Source organism: Diceros bicornis, chromosome 14 (assembly GCF_020826845.1).
Source record: "Diceros bicornis minor isolate mBicDic1 chromosome 14, mDicBic1.mat.cur, whole genome shotgun sequence".
Classification (NCBI taxonomy): domain Eukaryota; kingdom Metazoa; phylum Chordata; class Mammalia; order Perissodactyla; family Rhinocerotidae; genus Diceros; species Diceros bicornis.
The window spans coordinates 41,730,892-41,754,600 of NC_080753.1; the positions used below are offsets into that span (position 1 = coordinate 41,730,892).

The following is a 23,709-nucleotide window of genomic DNA, read 5'->3' on the forward strand; positions in this document are numbered from 1 at the left end:
TCAGGGTTGCATGTGGATCAAAATGAAATAAAGTCCTTGAATAGAAAGACTGTGAACACAGCAAAGACCTTTCCAGATCCAGCTTCCTGCTGTTGTTCTGTTAGGTATTAAAGACAACTGCTGCTTGTGGGCATTGGCCTTTCTTTTCTTTATGAGGATCCAGGAGATCAAGGTCAGAGATCACTCCCCATGACTCTAGTCTTTAGTCTATCCAACAGTATTCTTTGCCTCTTGAGATTCCTTTTTCAGTTTCCAGCTAGGGTGGCAACACCACACAGACTCTCTTAACAACACTTTTATCTTTGTCCTTTTTGTCCTTTTTTGGTCCTCTGCACCACTCAGCCCTGGGGTATTATAAACTGTTCCCAGCCATTGTCCAGTCCTGTGGAGGAATGAGAAAGAAACAGTTGCAGCTCTGAGAGCAAAGGTCAGAGGGGCTCCTCCTCCACCTCTGGCCTGGGTGAAGCTCTGGGACAGTTGTCTCTAGAAGTGGTTCCTCAACTTCAGTGCTAGTTCTCCCCTAGAGATTCAAATGACAGAAAGTCTGGGGACTGATGGCCTCAGTGGCAGATGGTCAGAGGGGTTGGGTGAAAGAACCAGAGGCAGAAGAAAGGCCAGAGAGGCCCAGAGAAGGAGGCCTGGGGGAAAGTGTAGATGTGGGCCCCATCAGCCACACTATAGAAGGAGACATGCCAGCCTCATAGTCCAAGAATATCCCCACCTTGCTGGGGGGCTCTCTGAAGGAGGAGGTGGGTCCGAGGGGAGGTGAAGGGCTGATACTTATCAGCGTACAGTTCCACCACCCAGAATCCATTTTGAGGTCACTCCGTGATTCCCCTCATGCTTTCTGTGTTTTCCTCACAAACTCCAAACTCTCAAAGTCCTATTGCCCATTTCTACCTCCCAAATCTGTCTCCCAGAAAGGAAGAACTCTTGGCCTAGCACACAAGGGTCAAGAAAAAACCTTCTAGGTTTTTTTGGGAGGTCCTGGCTTGTATTTTTCCACCTCATACTTTGGCAATCTTCAGACAGAAAGAGTTCAAAGTAGGCAATGTCTGGATCCAGAGTCACGTTAGCTGCAGAAAGAGCGAGAGACAAGAGAGAGCCAGGTTAACTCTGGCATTCAGGGCCGTCAGTGATGGGAAAGAGGGGAAAAGAAGCTGACCTTCACCCATGAAGTCTCCTTCCTTCCTTCTCAAAACAGCTAGAGTGATAAGCATCTCCACAAATATCTTCAAGAACAGATTACACAGAGACACTGGGAGAGCTCAGAAACTTTCACAAGGAGGAGATCATCCAGATTCCTGAAATCTGGAGGTCCCAGGTCCCTGGAAAAACAGGTGTCTAATCATGAATCCCCCCCTTTGCCCCCCATCCTCTCATCTCCTGCAGCATTTTCTACAAATCCCTCACGTGTCACTGCACAGTTATTATTTGTGTCATATTTCTCTCCTCTACTAGACTAGGACCTGAGAATGTAGAAACCATATGTGTTCATCACTGCATTCTCACTGATAAGTGCTGTCCATCCCTGGCTCCCAAGTGGTGTTACTAGTGTTCATAGAATGAAGGAATGGGTCAGGTCCTGTGGAGAGCCTTCAGCCATCCCTCTCTGCCAACCTGAAGCCCCAAGGGATCGGCCGGGGGCTACCTGGCCAGGACGTTTTGACCAACTGTATAGGACCCCTGATCTGATCAATAGACATTTTAACAGACATTCCCAGAATCTCATAGCTTAGAAAAGTCATATGAGAGAAAGTATTCACCAAACCCTAGTCCCCGTCCTCCTGGGGACACAGCTAGATGACATTTCTCAGCATCCCTTGGGTATCCAGGAGAAGAGTTGGCCGCTTCCAGGTCTGGCCCATGAGAAACCTTCTGCACAGTATTTCCACCCCTTTTCCCCATCTGCTGGCTGAATGCAGAGGAGAGTCAGGCCCTAGAAAATCTGTGTGGAGCAGAGCTCTCCCCTTGCCATATGCTCCATCCTTAACTCTGAAGAGATGGAGAGATACACTTTATTATGTTTACCTAATGAGATGTTGGGGTTGTTTCTTACAGCAGTTAGTCGGCCCTGACCAACAGGCTCCTTTTATAGGCTGTTTCTGTGGACAGTTTTCCTATGTGCTCGATGCTATAGACTCACAGATGGTAACACACAGTCACTGTCCTGTCAAAGAACTCAATCTTGAGACAAAGAAGTAGGTAATATCACTTCAAAGAGAAAGTCTATAAAATCCTGTCAGTTCTTCCTTCTAAAATCCCTAAAATTGACCTTTCATTCTCTATTATCTATTTCAGAGAATTCTTTACAATTGATTACTGTCCTCTTATGTATACTGATATTTGTTAGTCTTAAACCTCAGACTATCTCTTTGGAGGTTTATCTGGGGGCCCACACCACAGAGCCAAGCCCCTCTTTGCTGGATCAGGGCTTCCCTGTGTGGATTGCAGTAAACCCAGCTAATCCTCGCTATGTCTCTGATTCTTTATTTCTTTTTTATCAAACCTCAGCACTCACCTCCATTTTGTCAAATCCAATCCTCAATTGTCAGTTCCCACCTTATTCAAGTTCTCAGCCAGACTTGACATAAAGATTTCCTCCTTCTCGATATATTTCGTTCCTCAGATTCTGGGACACATACCCTCTCGGGAGTTCACTGGTTACTTTTCTCAGTCTGCTTTGCTGAGTCTTCCTTTTCCCAACCTCTGAATCTTGGGAACCCTGGAGCTCAGTACTTTGAACTTCTGTTCTTTTCTCTCTGAACACTCTCCCTAAGGAATCTCATCCAATCCCAGGATTTTAAATACCACATGTGCACACACAACTCCCAAGTCTCCAGCTCCAGGATTTTCCAGCCACTCCAGGCTCAGACATCCAATTGCCTACTTGACTCCTGTCCAAAAGAGAACTTTTAATTTCCTGCTAAAACTTCCTTATCCTTCACTCAGTTGCTTGAGCCAAAAACTCAAGCAGGACCTACCAAAGGGACCTATCAGCAAGTCTTTTTCAACTCTTCCTTCAAAACATATCTCAAATCCAACATTGCTTTTCACTGTCTCCATCAAAGCCACCATGATATCTTGCCTGGATTCCTGCAGTAGCATCATAACTGGCTTCCTTGCTTCTCATATTGCCTATCTGGAGTCTATTCTCAACACAACAGCAGCCAGTGATCTTAAAAAAATGCAAATCAAATGCTGTCGCCCCTCAGCTCAGAAGTCCCCAGTGGTTTCCCATCACACTGAAAATAAATCCAAGATATCACCATGGTCTGGAATAATTTCCATAATGTGGCCCCAGCTTATCTCTTGCACCACATCTTCTGTCATCTCTAGGCCCACTCACACTGCCCCTTCCACATTCATGGGCATCCTTCCAGTTCCTCAAACACTCTGGATCTTTCACACCTTGGGATTTTTATATCTGCCCCCCATTCAGCCTGGAACAGGAGAATCCTTGAGTCTTAACATACTGATTCCTTCCTATCCATTGTGTCTTTTCTTAAATATCATCTTCTTAGAGGACCTGCCCTGACATCCTTCCTGACTAAGTCTTCCCCCTTCATTCTCTATTCCTGTATCTGGTTAGTTTTCTCTATGGCCTAGCATATGAAAAGCACTTAGTAAATATATATTGCATAAATGAGGTCATAACAAGAGAAAAACAACACATTACAAAGGATTGTCTGAAGCAGAGCAATGGAAGGATAGTAGAAGATGGAGTTGAGGGCCACTTAGAAGGAAGAACTGACAGGATTGGCCAGCTGATTAGAATGGGATGATACAGAAAGAAGAGTCCTGGATGACTGATGTTCTTGCTTGGGCAGTTGAGTAGATAATGGTGCCATTAACAGAAAAAGCAGAGAAAAAGAAAGATTGAGAGTGTATTGGAGGGGTTGGGACAATATTGAACTTAACTTGATCTGAGTTGCCATGGGACAATCCAGAGACATATTTTAGAGGGCTGGCGGAAGTGGAACTTGGGAAAGAAATAGAAATATGAATGTGGGATTTCTCTACCTGTAGGTTTCCCAAGGAGCATATGTAGAAAGAAAAGTGGACCCAGGAACCTCTGGGAAACACCCACGCTTAGGAGGTAGACAAGGAAGAAGAGTGAGTCAGCATCTTCTGAGTCAGAATTAACCAGATGTGTTACCTTGAAAAAGCTAATTGAAATTACTGGGCCTTCTTCATGTTGAGGATAAGGAATCAGACTAGGTCTATTCCAACTCTACACCATGTGAGCAGGGGAGTGTAGGACCAGACTCCTTGGGCTTGTGTCCTAGTGTCACTACCTCCTGGATGTCTGATTTGGAGCAAGATTTTTACTCTCTTTGTGGATTAATTTCCTCCATTGTAAATGGGCAGAATAATAGCACCTATCTCTTATGGCTGTTGTGAGGATCAATAAATGGGAGAATATACATGAAGCACTCAAATCTGTGCCTGGTGCATGGTAGTAACTGCTCAATAAATGTTAGCTATTTAAAAAGACAATTTACAAGATTTTATTCATCCTTCCTTTCTAGGGTTCTCCATGGGGGAACCAGTATGAAGTGGTTCCTCTGCTCTGAGGAGAGAGGCACTTAGGTGGACAGAGTTGCCAGGTCTCCTCTAAGATGCACATAACCCACTTGAGACTGAATGTCCATTGAATGGAGGTTTTTTAGTCATAACCTTAGGCCTATGGTGCTGAAAATGAGGAGTAGAAAAATCCAAGAGAGAAAGTGGGTGGCGGGTGTTTTAAGAGGGAAAAAGTAAAAAAGAAAAAAAAAAGTCTAAAGTACTGGAAAGAGAAAGGTGCAGGTGCTGAACTGGGATGGGGCAGCACTTGATCATGATGCTCTGTGGACCTTCCCTTGGTCTACATCCATGGCCTGCACAGCCAGACCACTATTTGTAGCTGGAAGATGGAGAAAGAACACTAAGATTATTCCTTATGGAGTCTCAGGCCTGACGCCTCGGAATTAGATGACCTCTTACCAGCATAGGATCTGGCTTTTCTCCAATCTGCAACAGAAAAGAGAGAGGTGATTGCACCCTGGCTAGAGCCAGACATTTCCCGGCCTTTTCTGTGCTCTGGCTATCTTCTCTTCCTCTCCTTGGCGCCCTCTTCACTCATTTCCAGCATTTGTCAGGCTGCCTCTCATCTTGTTCCTCACAAGGATATGTCCAGAGAGGGAGGCCAGAGGAAACGGATTCTTCTATTTCCCCTTTTGATCCCTGACCCTGGGCGTTGACTCCATTAGGAACTCTTTACTCATCGCTTCTCGTTCCCTAAATTAGATGGCTTCGTGCCTCAGTATCTGAAAGGCATCAGCAGCTGCAATCTCATGTGAAGACTGCCATTACATGAGACACAGCCCTGGACACAAGACAGAACTATGCTGGATTCGCCATTCTCTTCACAATCATCATTTTCCACTCACTCCCCTGGTCAGGCACTTGATCCCGCCTTCTCTTTCATCTTCTCCAAGACCTAGTGCAGTGTCCTGCGTTCAGGAAGTGTGGCCAACTGCCTGGAAATCTGTCTGTTTGATTTAGTCAGCCTCAGCAGGAAGCATGTATTTCTCATGGTTAATACGTCACCTCTTGCTGCCATTAGGAACTCCTAGGAACTTTGCTACTCTTCAAACATGCCACACGTGCTTCTGCCTCTGGCCTTTGGCAGTACTGTTCTTTCAACTTGCAATGCTATTCTGCCAGAAAGTCCTGTGGCTTGCTTCTCTACAGCATCACCACTCTATTTTAAATTGCAACTTCAATGCGATATTCCTTAATCTAATTTATCTCCTGAGCATTTATCAACATGTGCCACACCATATATTTTACTATTTGTTTTGTTTTCTCTCCGTGTCCCTCCACTAGAAAGTAAGTTCTTCGTGAATGGGGAATTTCTGTTTTGCTAATTTCTGTGCCCCTGGCACCCAACTAGACTAGTAAGTGGGACATAGCTAGCGCTCATGGATCTTTGTTGAGTGAATGAATGAATGCATAGACTGAATAACAAAGCCCCAAAGGAAGATGGAAAGTGAGAAATGAACCCCCTTCACCCTCTAGGATGAGGGTGAAGAAATAGCCTCAGACAGGAGAAAGGACGTATGCTCCATTGAAATCAGAGGAAACAGGTCAGGAGGGGCAGGTGCAGGTGGTAGGGCAGGACGTTTAGGACTTCCCTCTTCTATCTTCTCGCTGAGGTCAGGGGTTGACTCACCATCAGAGATGTGAGGAAGGATGTGGTGGTGAGGATAACAGCTAATGTTCACTGATTATAGTTATGTGCTGCGTTCTGTACTGGGTGCTCTCCACACCTTATCTCATTCCCTAACATCTACTCAGAGAACTGGGTGTAATTAACCCAATTTTAGGTGAGGAATATAGAGTTTCAGAGAGGTTAAGGAACCTGCTCCAGCTGTCTGAGTAAGTAGAATAAGCAGGGGCCAACCAAGAGTGTTGAACAGGCAATGGAAATTGGCACAGGCATGTGAAACCAAGTGATGTGTTTGGGGCACTGCAGGAGGTGTGGTCAGGCCAGTGTAGGGTGGCACATGGCAGGGAGTGTCGAAGGATGGAGCAGAAATAGAAGGACTGGACCACTGAGTGCCTGCAATGCAAGGATGAAATGTCTAGGGATTGGACTTTATCTTTTAGGGTATTTTTTTCTTCAATTGAGTTCTGTAAAATTTTTCTTAGACAAAAACTAATTTCTAGAATACATCTGAAAATATATCTTCAAACTCCTGAGGGAACTAATTTGAAAATGCAGCATTAAAAGTTAAAATCTGTCAGTAGGGGGTTCATTTCTCACTGATGGGATTATAAACACAGCAGTGAGCTTAGAAACTGGAACCACTCAGGGATACTTGATTACAAGGATGTTAACCAGGTGATACAGAGCCTGATTAGGTTGAGTTCATTTAAATTAAAAATGGCATTAAGACAATTTTACAAAATCTTTTAGAATTTACAAATCTGCATAGCACCCCCCTCCCCAGTAAGACTGCTAAGGGCAGTGGGAAGCCACAGGAGGTCTGGGAACTCAGAGGAATATAATCAGATGTCTGTTTTAGCAAATTTATTATGAAACTCTAGACTGTGGTCACTACTGTCAATACAAAAAAATCTTGTTTATGTTGATTGTTTTCCAGATTTGTTGTTTGTTTCCTGATATTTATTTAGTCTTAAGAGGAAAAGTACAGCAATCGCTCCTGATGGAAGGGAAGCAGAAACCAAAGAGGTAGAGTGGTTTGTTGGTGAAGCTGTGAAGAGAAGGGCTGTGGTAAACTGAGTCCCAGGGATCTGTGATAAAAATAAGAGAGAAAAACTAGAGGAGGTGGTCCATGCTGAGAAGGGGCCCTGGGCTAAACAGTAGAAAGGACTTGCCCTGAGGGGTAGGAGGGAAAGGAGCCCACCTGGGTGTGTGGTGGCAGCCTTGAGGAATCAAGAGTACACAGGAGGAGGAGCAGGTTGATAAGTAAGGATATGGAGTTCAGCTTTGGACACAAGTTTTAAAACACTTTGGAGCATCCATGAGATGTGAGCCAGAGATATTGGGGTTATATGGGTTACTCCAGGTTGTGTAGGAGTGAGCAAGGCCTCAGAGGAAAGAATCAGGATAAAGGCACCCATTAAATGAGGCAGATGAAGTCTTAGATTAAAAATAAAAATTCCAGTTTACTCATCATTCAGATTCCGGACTTTTCTCCAGCATAAAGCACAGCAAAGAAACCTTATAAGATAAATAGCATGTAAGGGGGTCACAAATCATACACAGAGGAGAGGGAAACACAGAACCTACTGAGCTCTCTTTGGAGTTTCTCTGCAAAAGGACAAGAAGTTAATCAGTACCGTCCATAGCAGAGGAGCCAGGTCTACTGGAGAAAGGGGACTCTGGGAGACCCCTTCCTGGGCTGTGTGTGCAGTGAGTCCTGGGAACTGTCCCAGAACTGGGAACACTAGGGCACAGTCAGGGGCACAGGTGGGGAAGGAAATGGAGCAGGGTTGGTGGCAGTGAGTGAGGAAGGACTGCATTAAAGACCTTTATTAAAACGTCCTCTGATCCTCTTCATCTTTGTCCTCTCCCTTTCCCTCTGTCCAACCACTTGCTCCACAGTCTTCTTTGGACCTCACTGCCTCGGTCTTCTGATTGCTTTACCTTTGGTCCAATTTCTCACTCTTTCTCCTGGTGAAATTGCCAGATGAAACTCAGCGCACCCACCAGGAGAAGTCCTGCAAGAAGCGAGAGTGAAGTCTGAGCTGCTGCCTTAGGACAGTCCTTCAGGAAGAGCATTACTAAGCTGGAATTGCTGAGCATTATTCCTTCAGAGAAAAGTTGGAAAGGGCTAAAAACAGCAGCTGCTGGGGCACAGAGGATGCCGCAAGTACTCTCCAAAATTCCTTGTCCAGCCCAATGGCAGGGAGGGGCTGGCTGGGATAGTAACTCCAGCCTTGCCCCATTCTCTCCCACTGGATGGTTGGGAAACCAAGAAACCTTGAGTCATTGTGAAAAAACAAAAAAAGAAACAAAAAACCCCAGGACTTAAATCAGGGAGGCACAAATCACCCCTGAAATATCGAACTAAAACTGAGATCTGGAAGAATGGGAAGACATGGTTCCCTTTTCCTCAAATCATGTGAAGAGCAGCCTTCCAATGAGAATCATCTCGAATGTGGGAGCCCCTCAAGTTCATGCAAATATTGAGTAAAGTATATTTTTGGAAAGAAAGAGACAACAGTAGGAATGAGAAGCCCTGAGTATTAGTCCCATCCCCGCCGCTTACTCCACGTGTGGTTTCAGCCAAGCCATTTAGTGTCCCTCTGTCTTGACTTCCTACCTATAAAATGGAGAGTTCAAGAATGTTACCTGTTCTATTGACACTGCCGATCAATAAGAAAACTGTGAGAAGAGAAATTGACCATCCAGATGAACTTTTATGAATGTATTTCTAGTGAATTTTCCTCTGCACTCAGTGCATGCTAGTCATTTAGTAAGCATCCAATACATACTGTTGAGTTGAGAAAAATGAGGGTGTAAACCCTTTGTTTGTCTCTCAGATAAAGGATTCCATGTGACGAGAAAGGCTTTTCAAAGAGGTATTGCAAATTCAGTAAAATATCCTCTACATAGAAAAAGTTACATTAACAAAATAAAAACTACCTGTACAGCTGGAACCAATTCATAAATGGACAAAAATGTAACAGTCTAGGGCCTATGCATGCCCCAGGAGCAAATTTCCTCCAAATGTCTGACAAACATTGTTGTTGTGAGGATGAAAGGAACAGTGAGAAAAGAGTTGTTATCTTCCTAATACAGTGGAATTTTTATTAAAAGCAGTTTCTGGCAATTTTTCTTGAAACTTGAGTATCATATTTTTTATTGGTTAGTCACTGTCTTCCACAGCAGCCCACACAAGGCTTTGTCATTAGCTGTATTTATGTTCTGCCTCCTTAAAATTTAACCGTAGAGTATGTGCTCTTCTGCATCATTCACTAGTTGTTTCACACAGGTAACAGCTTTAGAGTGAAAACCCTGTATGTCTTGATAAAAGATAATTTTCAGAAATCGTAAATATATGTAAAGAGCATGTGTCAAAGAGTTTATTTAACTTATTAATTAATGAGGAAACCAGTAAAAATGTTAAGAGTGGTTCAAATGAGGATTTGACTTATAGAAACTTATACTCTCTATCAGAGAGAAATCCTGTGCATTGCCAAGGACAAGAATCATTTGGATTACTGTCAGTGTTCGATGAATTAACACCTGTCTCTACAAATATGTAAAATATCCTAAAAAAGAAACAAGGGCACACTCCTGTAGAATCAGAGATTCCCGGTATGAGGTCCACTAGGCAAAGCCACTATTCCATTGAAAAGATACCCAGTCACCTTTATGACCATTTGAAAGTCTTTCACGATTTTTTCTGGCAGTTCTTCTTTCTTTCTCCTACAGTGTTATGGACAAAGCAGGCAGTGGTGGTTCACTCAAAGGCAGAAATATTAGATAAAATATGAAACAGATGAACAGACTGTTTCCCAAAAAATACTGCCCAAGTGATGCTTAAAAAAGATGAAAAGGGATTTCCAGAAATGATTCAGACCACTTGTAAAGGGCCTAAGATGAAGAGGGAGGACTCCACACAAGCATACCCTCAGTTCCTTTTTTTTTTTTTTATTGTGAGGAAGATCAGCCCTGAGCTAACATCCGTGCTAATTCTCCTCTTTTTGCTGAGGAAGACCGGCTCTGAGCTAACACCTATTGCCAATCCTCCTCCGTTTTTTTTTCTCCAAAGCCCCAGTAGATAGTTGTACGTCATAGTTGCACATCCTTCTAGTTACTGTATGTGGGACGCGGCCTCAGCATGGCCGGACAAGCCGTGTGTCGGTGTGCTCCCGGGATCCAAACCCGGGCCGCCAGCAGTGGAGCACACGCACTTAACGGCTAAGCTACAGGGCCGGCCCCCCTCAGTCCCTTTAAACGACATCCTCACCTGCTCCGTTCTGTCCATCAGTGCCTTCAGTGATGTCACCTCCTTGTAAAATGGTGAGGATTCAAGGACTGTGACTTGATGTCTCCTGGTGAAAGTGCTACAGGCCTCCCCTCCGTGGTGCTGATGGGTCCCGTCCTTGTCTCAGCACATGACTGGAGAGGACGCACCTACAGCTGTTGTACCTCCAAGTGCTGGAGCCTCACCTCCAGGGAGAAAGGGGACAGGGGAGCTTGCTGTCCTTCACACCTTGGCCAGAAGATCAGTCACCTCAGGGGTCACACCCTGCCCATGGAGCTAGTTACCAACTTGTAAGTGGCAGAAGAGGAGGAAACATGTGAGTAAAGGGAGGACCCTGGACTAATCTCAAGATGGGTCATGCCTCTCCCTCAGCAGTCTGGGGGAATAGACACAATCTGAGACCTGCTTTATTTTGTCCATAACACTTACCATGTTATAATCAATTTATGTTTCTCTTTGTTTATTTTCTGTCTCCCTGCTCTTGAATATAAGCTCCACGGAAGCAGAGATTTTTGTCTTTGTCTTCTGCTAGATTCTTATCACCTAAAATAGTATGTACATTGGATTTCCAGATAAAATACACTATATTTTTATTTGCTAAGTCAGGCAACCTTAAACACAGAGGACTCTGAGTAAATATTCGTGGAATGAATGATCACTGTTTCCCGCTTGGAGCTTTAATTGGGAAACAGAGAAGCCAAGCAAGGGAGCAGGCAGAGGAGACAAGAGGAGCGGGGCTGAGGTTGTAAGCAGAGACCTCTCCTCTATTTGCTGTGAGCCAGACACTGTGCTGAGCACAGAGGTTGGGTAGGAGGAGTGAAGAGAAGAGTAGGAGAGTGCCCTTCCTTCAAGGAGCCCTCTGACCTCAGGCTCACACCCTCCTCTCTCCTTGAACCACACCCCCTGGCAATCTCCCCACAGCCCTGTCTCAGACACTCACAGTTCTCTGCCCCTCTGGCTGACTCAGTCTTTGGATCGCTTTGTGATTCAGACTCTGGGTTGGGCCAGGGCTTCAGCCAGGACTCTCCACTGCCTCCAGTATCTCAAACCGGAATACTGTCAGAGGCAGGAGAGTGTTCAGGGGCCGGGTATCACCACTGGTAGGGCTCCCCTGAGGACTCTGTGTAGATTTGTGTCTGGCCCGGATGCCACGTGTCCGTGCCTGCCCCAAGTGCTGAAACAGATGATGACAGGGATGAACGCTAGACTGTGCACCTCTTCCCCCTACATTTGTGATGGAAGATAGCAGTGATTTCAGGGAAAGAACCCAAGTCTAGAGATTGTCCCACACAGCCCTGGGCTGGTCAGTCTTGCCACAGCACTGCCCATCTGGCACTCACACCAGCGGGCATGAGGCTTTTGAGCTCAGTGGGCAGGTTGGCAATCCCGCATGTGTGCACTTGGGGAGAGCAGGTGATGCGGCTGTGGTCCCGGGAATGAGAACAAGCTGGAGAAAAATAATTTTGTATTAAAACAAAACCAACAATAAAGCCCGATGCAGGATGCACCTGCTGAACACTTTTTACTTCTTTGGTCCTACAGGGATTTGCAGGAAGGTGGAGACAATGGGGCCAAGGAGCTGCTGCTAGGCAGCGAGGTCGGGTAGAGTGAAGCCAGAGATGGTGCAATTTCATATTAGGAGAGAACTTTAGTGGGGGCAGGTAGAATGAGTGAAGCTACAGAAGTGAAGCTCTACAGCAGGTGGAACTCAAGAAAGATATGGCCCAAACGAGTCATCAACTATTAATAGCCTCAGTCAACTTTGTTGGGATAAATGCTCTACAAGCTTCTCTTCAAAATCTGAACGTCTCTCTGCTATGGCAGCATTTAAGGCCAACAGACCCAGATGCAGATAGTAACTGTGCTCTTGACCGAGGGGGACAGCATTTTGGTTAAGTGTGTGAGCTCTAGGGTTACATCATCTGGATTCACATATGGATCCACCAACTTCCCTGGTTGTGTGATCTTGGGCATATTATTGATCTCTCTAAGCCTCCTCTACAAAATGGGTTTAATTGCAGTGACGGCTTCATAGGGAGGCTATGAAGATGGAACAAGGGTACACATGCAGTGCCTGGTACAGGATGCTCGGTAAATATAAGCTATCACTCTAATAATTCTTGCTCTCATTTACCAGATAATGTGATTGTTGACTAACATCTAGCATCTCTCTAGATTGCAAATCCTTGAGGAAAGATGTATGGGTTGGTTGTTCTTTATTTCTGCTTCTCTCTCCCTCTCTTACCTCAGTCCACTCCCTACTCTATTCCAGTCAGCTCTGTGCCCCACAGGCTGACCTCTGGGGACTGTATCAACAGCTTCTGCCGTCTGCATTCTGGGGAAGATCTACCAAGAGGAGACAACAGGAGAAGATCCAAAGGGTGGAAGGGCAGAGACTCTGGGGCAGCTATGCCCCTGCTCCCTCCCTACTGGGCAGCAGGTGACTGTGGCCACCTTCCTGCTCTAGAGGCCACAGCTCTGTCAGGAATCTCTACTATGGCTTTAAGTCTCATATCCTTTGAAAATACTCTCCCCTTGCTCCTTCAGAACCACTGATGATGGTTCCTAATATAGCCCCAGGGTATGTCATGGTTTCTTGTTAGTGACATCCCTTAAACCTTCCCCTGACCTTTGCAAATGGTCCCTCCATTAAACTCTCTTCAGTTGCCTTCTTAACTGTACCTGATTTCCTGCCAGGACTGTGACTGATTTGATGCTTTATCTCACTCGTTGGTTCATATATGTAATGTGACCTCATCCATGACAGCTTTCTTTGATTTTCATGGCCAGAAAAAGTCTCTCCTTCCTATGAATGTTCAAAACACTTTATAAGGCAGGAGAAGGGAGCTGACACTCCCCTCACCCTATCAACTCAGCCAATTTAGAACCTAGGCTTCCTCAGAATTCACAATATCACTGGTCTAGTCTACTTCCCTCTCTTTCTCCTTATCCTTTTGCAGAAGCCATTCCGGGGTAAGACGCTTTAATGGACTTCTCCAAGCTCAGAGCTAGTTGGTTTTCTGATTTCTAGCCTAGTGATCATTCCCTGGCCCTGAGTTGCTCCTGCTTAACTCTGAGAGTCAGATATGGAAGCTCCCTAGGGAGAAAGAGTCCCTGGTCCCAGGTATGTGGACACCTGAACTGGTGGTTTTACCTTTGCATTCAGGCAGAGAGGCTTCCTCTCCAAAGGATGGTTCCATGCATAGAAAATGAAGGCATCTTCTGGGTGGTACAAGGGTGGGGGTCTATGAACAGGACAAGGGACCCCTGGGCACAGGAAAGGAGTGCACCAAAATGGACTGGAGAGGTGGAGTCTGAAGAATAAGAGGTGGAGAGGGTGGAGGGAAAGGTTGCAGTCTCACTTCTGGGTGAGACTTCTTGCTGTGAGCAGCACTCCTAAAGCTCCATCATTAGTCTACTTCCAAACTACATCCAGTCTCAGCTCTTTCTCTTCTCCTCTATCCTATCCTCCCACCTCTTGCTTACTACTAAAGCTTTGAAGTGAGAACCACCATTCCCTAAATTTTCCTCTGCAGCTAGAATAGCTGCCACCCCAACAATGGGATGAACATTCCCACAATTGGCTGCAGACTCTTCTTCCTAGAACAGTGCATGTCTCTAGGATATTCTCATTCAACCTTGTTGCTACTATGGGTCTGTGAATGCTAAGACTCTAGGATCTTTGTTGGTCTTCCATCCAATTGCTGCCCTATCAACTTATAGAAACAAGCAAACGACCAGATCCAGGGTGGATAAATGACTCTTTCCCTTAACATCCCTTAACACAGTGACAGCTCTGGACCTCTCTGACTAAACTTTGTCACTGTTATTCCAACTCCTTGCTAGTGTTCTTGACACCCAGCATTGCCTTCCCAATCATTGTAACGTGAAAACATATTTAACCAAGTTGAGGATTATGGAGGAAATCCATGCCTCCCAAATTTATATCATCTCTCATTCTTTATCCTACTGACATTTTCTTCAACTGCATGAGAAGTGCTGTGCATATGCAACTTTAGGCACCTGAGACACACACACACCTACCTCTCTATAGAGAGTTCTTGAGCCTCCCATCACCTTCTCACATGAAAACTGTAGAGTTGTCTGAAGTGAGAAAGATCACAGAAGAGGAGGGGAAGAATCTCTCCTTCATCCCTCCAAACTTTGTCCCTTCCTGGGAAAAGATCACACTTCAGAATCCTTGTTGTGCCCTCTCTCTAAGACCCCAATAATAACACCCAATAAGCACCAATTCAGTGCTCCCCCTGCTCTAGGTGCTGTGTGCATCCCCATGATTCAAGCAAGCCCCAGGAGGTTAGTTTTTGTTTATCCTTCTCCTAGTACCAAACCTGCCAAGAAGGTATTATGATCCCAATCTTTGCAGGAAACTGAGGCTAAGAAATGGTGAATGACGGGATCAAAGTCCTCTGCTAGTGAGCAGCAATGCCAGGGTTGAACCCGGCTCTGTCTGACTGCAAACCCTGACCTCTGAGCCAGTTGTACTGTGCAGCAAGCCCTGTCCTCATTGCCTTGGCCTGCCATGGCCACTCACATTGACCCTGAGGAACAGGACCTCAGTTCAGACTGGCACAGGTCCCTGATGAACTCAGCCTGCCAATGAAAGCAGGAGACAAGGTGCCAGCCAGCTAAGAACACACAACAGTGCAAAGGTCCTTGGCCAAAGCACAGGAGGCCTTTGTCCTGCTCTCCCAGAGTTTATTTGCCCAAATTGAATAATGTGAAAGGAGTAATACGGTTTTCTTGTTCACTCTCAGGCTTTCCCCCATACTTACCTCACACAGAATGTTCCTTGCACATCTCTTCTTTGTCCTTCTACTTCTCCTGTATTCTGGCACCTCAGGTTGTGTGACATGAAACATTTATTCTCTGGAGTTTGTCAGAGTTGGGTCAGGAGAGCAGAAGAGCCTGACTCAGATGCTGGACCAGGAGAGGCCAGGCAGGGGTGTGCACGGTAGCCCCCTCTCTCTGCCTGCAGAGATGGGTCAGCTGCAGATCCAGCAAACACTGCCACTGAGATGGGAGAAGGGAAAAGCCAGGGAGACCATGAGACCTAGAGATAGGTAGGTGTGTGGAAGTAGCAGAAGCCAGGGTGGAGAGCTGCCACAGGAAGGACAGCCAGGGGGCCTGGGAAAGATAGACCCCTGTCAACAGGGGCCTTCTTGACCACGAATAAGGCCATAGGCCAGGAAAGATTTTATAAGCTTTCTTCTCAAGGTTCTGGGTTGGAGTTTAAAGCAGACAAGTTCATTCAATAAGCATGCCTCACTGTGTGCCAGGTATTGTATGAAGAGCCAGGGGTGGGATAAATAGAACACAGTTCCTGCTGGCCAGGAATTCACAGCCAAATCATTCAAACAGCAAATAATTACCATTTACTATAAGCCAGAAATCATTCTAAGTGGTTTATATACCTGTGAACTCCTGAGTCTTCACAACAACCCTCAGAGGCAAGCACTCTTCCCCTCATCACCGCCATCCTCACCATGCTCATTTTACAGACACAGGAAGTGAGGCAGAAAGAGATTATTTAACTTGTCACAATTAGAGAAGAGATACTCTTTCTAAACTTTGAAATCAGGCTATCTGCCCCCAGAGTCTGCTGGGGGTCAAACAGCACCAACTGTAGTAACGAGGAGCACTGTGTTGGTGGTGTGATAAGGGGAGTGATGGGAGAGGCCAGGGAGACTTCCAGGATGCAGTGGTTTCTGAGGTATGACTTGGAGCAAAAGAGAGAGAGAGAGGCTGACATAGATAACGCCCAAGTTAAAATTTGAATTTAAGATAAAGAAGAAATAACTTTTCAATATGTCTCAAATATTGCATGGGACAAATTTAAATGGGCATCCTGTATTTTTATTTGCTAAGTATGGCAATGCTACCCAGCAGTCAGGTGTTTCCTTGTATAAAGACTGCATGTCAGGGATTGAGGGTGTGGAGAAGATGAGACTATAGTGCCAGATGCAGGCAGATCACAGAGGGTCTTGGACACCATGCTTAGCATTTTATACTTGATTCTCATTGAAGGATTTAACAGGAGAGGGGATTAGGGGCCCAGCTCAAATGTGTGCTTTATGAAGGTCTCTTTCAGGACAATGTGTAGGAAGGATAGGAAAGGAAACAGGAAGTAGGGAAACTGCTGTAACAGTCCAGGGGAGAAATTACAGTGACATGGATAGAGGCCAGGGGGCTGAAGAGGAGGGGCTGTTCCAAGAGGCAGTAAAGAGAAGGAAATAGGGCTGGCTTCATAGGGCTGTCATCTGTGCAGTTGCTCGGGACCCTGCACTCAGAAGGGCCCCACACTTGGTTTAATGCTCTGTTGTTGCCATCTTGAAATTCTGAATAATTTTATCTTTGAATTTTTGGGGTTTTTTAATTAAATATAAGTTGTGTATAATGTGATATTAGTTTCAGGTATACAACACAAGGACTAAATATTTGTATATGTTACTAAATGATCATGACGGTAAGTCTAGTTAACATCCATCTCCACACATAGTTATAAATTTTTTTCTTGTGATGAGAATTTTTAAGACATATTTTCTTAGCAACTTTCCAATATACAACACAGTATTCTTAAATCTAGTCACCATGCTGCACGTTATATCCTCATGACATTTATTTTATAGCTGGAAGTTTGTACATTTTGACTCCCTTCACCCATTTCTCCCACTCCCCTCCCTTTGCCTCTGGCAACCATCAGTCTGTTCTCTATATTTATGAGGTTTTTTTGGTTCCACATGTAGATGAGATCATATGGTATTTGTCTTTCTCTGTCTATTTCACTTAGCTTCATGAAGTCCACTTATGTTGTTGCAAATGGCAAGATTTTCTTCTTTCTTATGGCTTAATAATATCCCATTGTGTGGGTGTATATATATACATACAAAATATATCACATTTGCTTTGTATATTCATCTATTGAAGGACACTTAGGTTGTTTCCATAGCTTGTTTATTGTAAAGAATGATGTGATGATCATGAGACTGTATATACCTATTCAACTTAGTGTTACTGTTTTCTTTGGATAAATACCTAGAAGAGGAATTGCTGAGTCATGTGGTAGTTCTCTTTTAATTTTTTGAGGCACTTTCATACTGTTTTCCATAGTGGCTGCACCAATTTACATTCTTATCAACAGTACACAATGATTTCCTTTTCTTTACAGCCTTGCCAACATTTATTTCTTGTCTTCCTGATGATAGCCATTCTTATACGTGTGAGTCCATATTTAACTATGGGGTTTTCATTTGCATTTCCTTGATGATTAGTGATGTTGAGCACATTTTCATGTACTTGTTGGTCATCTGTATGCCTTCTTTGGAAAAATGTCTATTTAGTTCCTTTGCTCATTGTTAAATCAGTTTGATATTTTGCTATTGAGTTGCATGAGTTCTTTATATATTTTGGATATTAACCCCTTGTCAAATTTATGATTTCAGATAGTTTCTCCCACTCAGAGGGTTGCCTTTTCATTTTGTTGATGGTTTCTTTTGCTGTGCAGAAGTTTTTTAGTTTGATGATGTCCCATTTAATTATTTTTGCTTTTGTTGCCTTTGCTTTTGGTGTCAAATGCAAAAAATTATCCCCAAGACTGATGTAATGGAGCTTACTGCCTATGTTTTCTTCTAGCAGTTTCATGGTTTCAGGTCTTATGTTCAAGTCTTTAATCCATTTTGAGTTACTTTTTGTGTATGGTGGAAGATAGTGGTCCCGTTTCATTCTTTTGCATGTGGCAGTCCAGTTAGCTTGTGATTTTTAAGTGAAATCCAATGAACCAGCAGAGCATGTTCATGAGGAAAGGATATATGCACAATATGCGTCTCCACAATTCCTTGCCACCCCATTCACATATAGCGTTTGCGATGCCCCATGAGCACAGATTTCCAGTGGACCCATATTCGTGGGAGCTCAGCAAAACTCAGGGAGTGTACATGGTAAGCCAGTTACATCTATGACTGAGTAAATTTGGGTGCTGGCAGTCCCTACTTTCCTTTCGAACCAAACCTTGTTTCAAATGCAAAAAAGGTCAACGGAGTTCTAAAAATACAATCCTATCATATCCGTTCATTTATTACTTCCCTGTATTTGTCAAAATTTGTGTTGAAAATGGTGACATAGATGGTAAGGAAAAGATAGGGCCACCTGTAGTTCCTTTTCTTTCCATTCATCCCTTGCTCATCAAAAAGCCAAAGATAGTGTTGGTAGAATGCATGTATACCAAGAAGAGAAATAAAAACAGTTGAGATAGTTTTGCCCAGGGTTTCCACTGTTCTGGTAAGAATGGAATACATGTACAAGCTATGAAACACAAATGATGCAAGTTTAGTGATTCCACACACAAGTTCAATGCTCTTATTTTTGCATTTAAAACTAACATTGCACATTATAAAGATGAAAGGTAAAATTCACGCTAATAATTAAAAATTCTAATGTTTCTTTACTTAGAACAATAATAACTAGTAACTAAAAGCCACGATGACAAATCAAGTGCACCCAAGAAAGACTGTAGAAGAAGGAGAAAAGCTTTCTATTTTAGCAGTTTCGAAGGCACTTGTTCCTGCTTTTTGAACAAGGGGCCCCACATTGTCATTGTGCACCGAACCCTGTAAATTATGTAGCCAGCCCTGGATAGAAATGGCACCTGCTAAAGGTGGGGTAGAAGGAACGAGTTTTCTGGCATGATTTGAAGGTGTTAGTTTGGTGACTGTACATGACAGTGCCACTGCTGTGTCGGGGAGCCAGGAGCAAGGGCAGGGGAGACAATGACAGCAGCTCAGTATATGTTGCGTCTCAGGTACCTGTGGGGCATTTAGACAGACACGTCAGACAGATGGAGAGCCAGGCTTGGGCTTGAGAGAGAGATAGGTTATCCACAGGAGGGGGCCTCATGCAAAGGTTGAAGATCATTCAGGGAGCAGTGAGAGAGAGAAGACCTCTGAGGGGAGACTCCAGGTGAAATGGGGAGCAATGTGGAAGGCAGAACCTGATGCATAGGGCAGGACTTGCCCACGACACTCCACGTTCAAGAAATGTCATATGTTTTAACGTTTCTAAACAAATAAAATTCTGTCCTGGGATCCCATTTGAAAGATTGGCAAGAAGCCCAATATCCAGTCATTTTTCATGGCTCCATGTTCCTCTGCTGGTGAAGCAGCTCTCTCAGGGTTTACACAGTTCTGCAAACTCCTTGGTTTCACAGTATTCTTGCTAAGCACCTTAGCTGAGAAAGGAAAAATGTATTGACAGCCTTCTTTCTTTCTGGCCTGCCCACCTCCCCTGCTGCCCATCTTCTTCTGTAGGGATGAGAGGTGGATTTAGACAGATGCAAATAAAATTTCAGCTTCAGAGCCTCTTCTAAGGGCCTCTATTTAATTTATAAGCATAATTTTTTATATTTTTCTTAAAGAGGGATTCTTTGGGGCCCCAGAATACACTTTTTCCCCCAATACTCCATAATGTGAGTATAAATAACGTGAGCACCTCACAGGAGGAGCTTTAGGAGCCAGTGAGTGATTTGTGGGCTCTTCCCCTCTGTGAAGGTGACCTGCACAGCTCCAGGGCCCTGAGAGAGATCTCTGTGAAGTAGAGCCTATCAGACTCAGGAAGGACATGTTTCATGTGTCAGAAATAGACCTTTGTTATGTTCACCTACTGAGATCTGAGGGCTGCTTATTATAGAGCATAACCTAGCCTGTCCTGACTAATGCACACCTCAAAGATGATTAAGAACATGGACTGATCAGAGGAACATGGGGAAAGGTTAAAAAACAGACCTGAGGTGTAGACTAGAGATAGCTCAGGTGTGGTGATGACCATTTACAGCTCATGGAGCAGATTCATGATTTCCTTCAATTAATATTTGTGGAGCAGCTATTATGCTCCAGGTTCTGTTCTAAAAATGTTGATACGGCAGAAGCAAAACAGAAAATAATGCTTTATGAAGGTTACATTCTAGGGGAAGAGACATAATAATCAGGATAAGTAAGCAAAATGCACACAATGTGAGGAGGTTATATGTTTTGAGGAGAAAAGTAGGGAAGGAAGGTTAAAAGGGTCAAGGATGGTATTTGATCCTCACAGTCATGGAAAACCACCTATTAGAAACAAGAAATGGACTGAAATCGTATGAGAAAAACTTCTCTTTGGACTTGATGAAAATTTTAAGAGCATCATATACTACTGGTGAGAGTGTATATGGATACAAACTCTTTGGAAAACAAACTTGTAGTATCTACGAAAATGGTGAAAAGAAAGTTTTGTTACACAGCACTTCCGCTCCAAGGAACATGTTTCAGTTGCGGATTTTGTGAAGGGGCATGTTATGGACTGAACTGTGTCCCCCCAAAATTCGTATGTTGAAGCCCTACCCTCTAGTACCTCAGAATGTGACTCCATTTGGAGATCGGCCTTTAAGGAGGTAATTCAGTTAAAATGAAGCTGTTAGGGTGAGCCCTAATCTTATCTGACTGGTGTCCTTGTAAGAAGAAAAGACTAGGACACACAGAGAGACAAGGAATGTATATGCACAGAGGTAAGGTCATTTGAAGACACAGAGGGAGGACCATGCGAGGACACAGTGAGGACATGGCCCTCTTCAAGCTAGAGAGAGAGGCCTCAGGAGAAACCATACCTGCTGACAGCTTCATCTTGGGAATTCCAGCATCCAGAACTGTGAGAAAATAAATTTCTCTTGTTTAAGCCACTCAGTCTCTAGTATGGCAGCCCCAGCAAACTAACACAGGTCTGGAATAGGCAGTGTTCTATTGATACCAGTAGTAGTTATATGGATTACAGTTCATAATAATTCAGCATTCTGTACATTAATTCTTATGAGTTTCTCTGTATGTGTTATATTTCACAATAAAAATGTCTAATTCTAAGACACATTACTGAGGAAGATCCTAAGATATCTCCAACAAGTAAGCATAAGAATAATCTGCAGGGATTCAACACTCTCCCCTGTTCAAGGCTACAGCTGAATTCTGTGCCTGCTTCTCAAGAGGTAATGCCTACAGCTTAGCAAGGCAAACCCACTCATTTGGCCTTTGAGCAGGAGGACGCCACCCTCTCTGTGTAAAGGGGACTCTAGGCAAATATCTGCTGGTCTCTCATGGGGCTGAGGTTAGGAGAGAAACTTTCCCAAGAGTCACACTGTGAAAAAGCAGTGGAACAAAATGAAATGACACACCTGCCACCATCAGGCACATGTTGGCCTCATCTTAGTATTTGCTTCCTTGGAAATAACAGCGGTAGATGCCCTTTTTGTGGGCTGTGACGTTGTGGATGATCAGCGCCACACTCCCCTTGCTGATCTCTTCCTTCACAAAGATTGTTCTTCCTCGGTACTCCTCAATCTGCTCCTCTGTCCCCTCTTGCCCGCCCTTATGCACAAGCACTGTGGGGGAGAACTGAGACCTGAACCACTACACCTCCATGTCCTCAGCACTTTTCTCAGGTGACAGGTGGCAGTGTAACATGCTGTTTCCTCTCACCATGGCCAGGATTGGATCAGCTGGCCCCACGACAGTAGACTAGTCTGTTCAACAAAGAGGTAGAATCAGAGAGAGGCACCAGCCATCAAATAACTAAGGCAGGAAAGGCAGTGCGTATTCCAGGGCACAGACAGAATCTCTCTCTATTTCTAATATATTCTTTCAGATATATTGTTTCTAAGGCCACAGGGACTCCCTGGGCTGAGGATTCTGGGGGCTAGTAGCTGTGGCTGGTCAGCAGCAATAGATACCTAGTAGGAGTATCTGCTGAGGCTGCTGAAGCTTCCTGAACAAAACACTGAGAAGCACACACTGAGCACCCCCTACTGACCCTGTGCTCACGGAGGTTTCCTTCCATTCCCCAATCTAGCACAGTGCCTGGAGTGGAGGATAAACTTGAGCTGTCCAGTGTGGTAGCCACTAGCTAGTCCCAATGGCAATATGCTGTAAATGTAAAATACACACACACAATTTTGAAAATTCAGAATAAAAAATATTAAATATCTCAGTGTTAATCTTTTTCATTAATTAAAATTTAAATAATACTATTTTGGACATTTGAGATTCAAGAAAGTGTGTTATTAAAATTTATTTCATCTGTTTCTTTTTTAAATGTACCTACTAAAATACTTAAAATTGTGTATGCAGCTGGCCTCTGTGACTCTCATTGCATTTCCATGGGATAGTGCTGGTATAAATTCAATGAGCATGTGCAGAAGGAAAGGATGAGTGAACACAACTTCAGTACTTCTTCAGACTGCAGTGTTTTGCAGACTGAAGTGTTGATTTTCCTTTCTGAGAAGCTGATAAGAGAGAGTGGCATGGACCCTACCTGAGACCAGTGCAAACAAGCTGAGGAGCTAGAAGAAGAGAAGGGAGCCTGGCAAGGAAGAAGCTGGCTCTTAAAGCACCAAAGAGGAGTCACCCAGGAGGGGCAGGGACCAGAGACCTGGGGGCACAGACATGGAGAAATCAGCCCAGGAGACTTCGCACCACAGTTCTGATCTAGGTCAAACTCTCCTCTAACCTGTGTTGGTATCATCAGCCCCACAACTTCTGTCTTGGGCAGTCCCCTTCTTCTCATGGTTCAAGTATTTCTGGATTGATTGATTCATTAAATATTCCATGGAATAAGCCAACAACACAAGGATTAAGAAGGCAGTTTTCTGCCCTTCTTGGCTCACTTCTCTGGCCAGAGGTATGTTTCTTCAGTTGTCACTTCATATTCTTTCATACCTTCCCTCCCTTCCCTTCCTCCTGCCCACAAATCTGGCTGTTGGACCCCAGGGAAAGTTGGTCATGGAGAGTCTCTCCACCACAAAGCTTCCCCTCTCCCGATGACCCCGCCTTTCCCCTCATCAGGTTCCTTTCCTCCACTTACAGCCCCACCCACACCCCACAGCTGTAGCGCTTCCCCTCCGTTTCCTACCTTCCAGAATTCACTTGTGGGTTTTCTTTTCTCCACTGACACTCTGATGATGATTTTCTCTTTATTTACCTTCTCTCTAACCCACTCATAGGCATGGTCACAACCAGAAAGCAGAGAAAAAAATTTTCTTCGTCTCCCGTTAGTCCCAGTGTGCAGGGTTGTGGGACCTGGGACCAGGTCCGCTCTGTGGACTCAATATATCCAATGAGTGGTTTAGAGCCCAGAATTGGCCGGCTGTGGGTCAGCCAGCCAATGGTAT

General features: G+C 44.4%; 1 pseudogene; it reads right to left on the minus strand.

Annotated features, from left to right (window-relative positions):
- Window positions 1-552: 552 nt before the first annotated feature.
- On the minus strand, window positions 553-23,539 carry LOC131413370 (butyrophilin subfamily 1 member A1-like; annotated as a pseudogene).
- Between the last annotated feature and the right edge of the window lie 170 nt (window positions 23,540-23,709).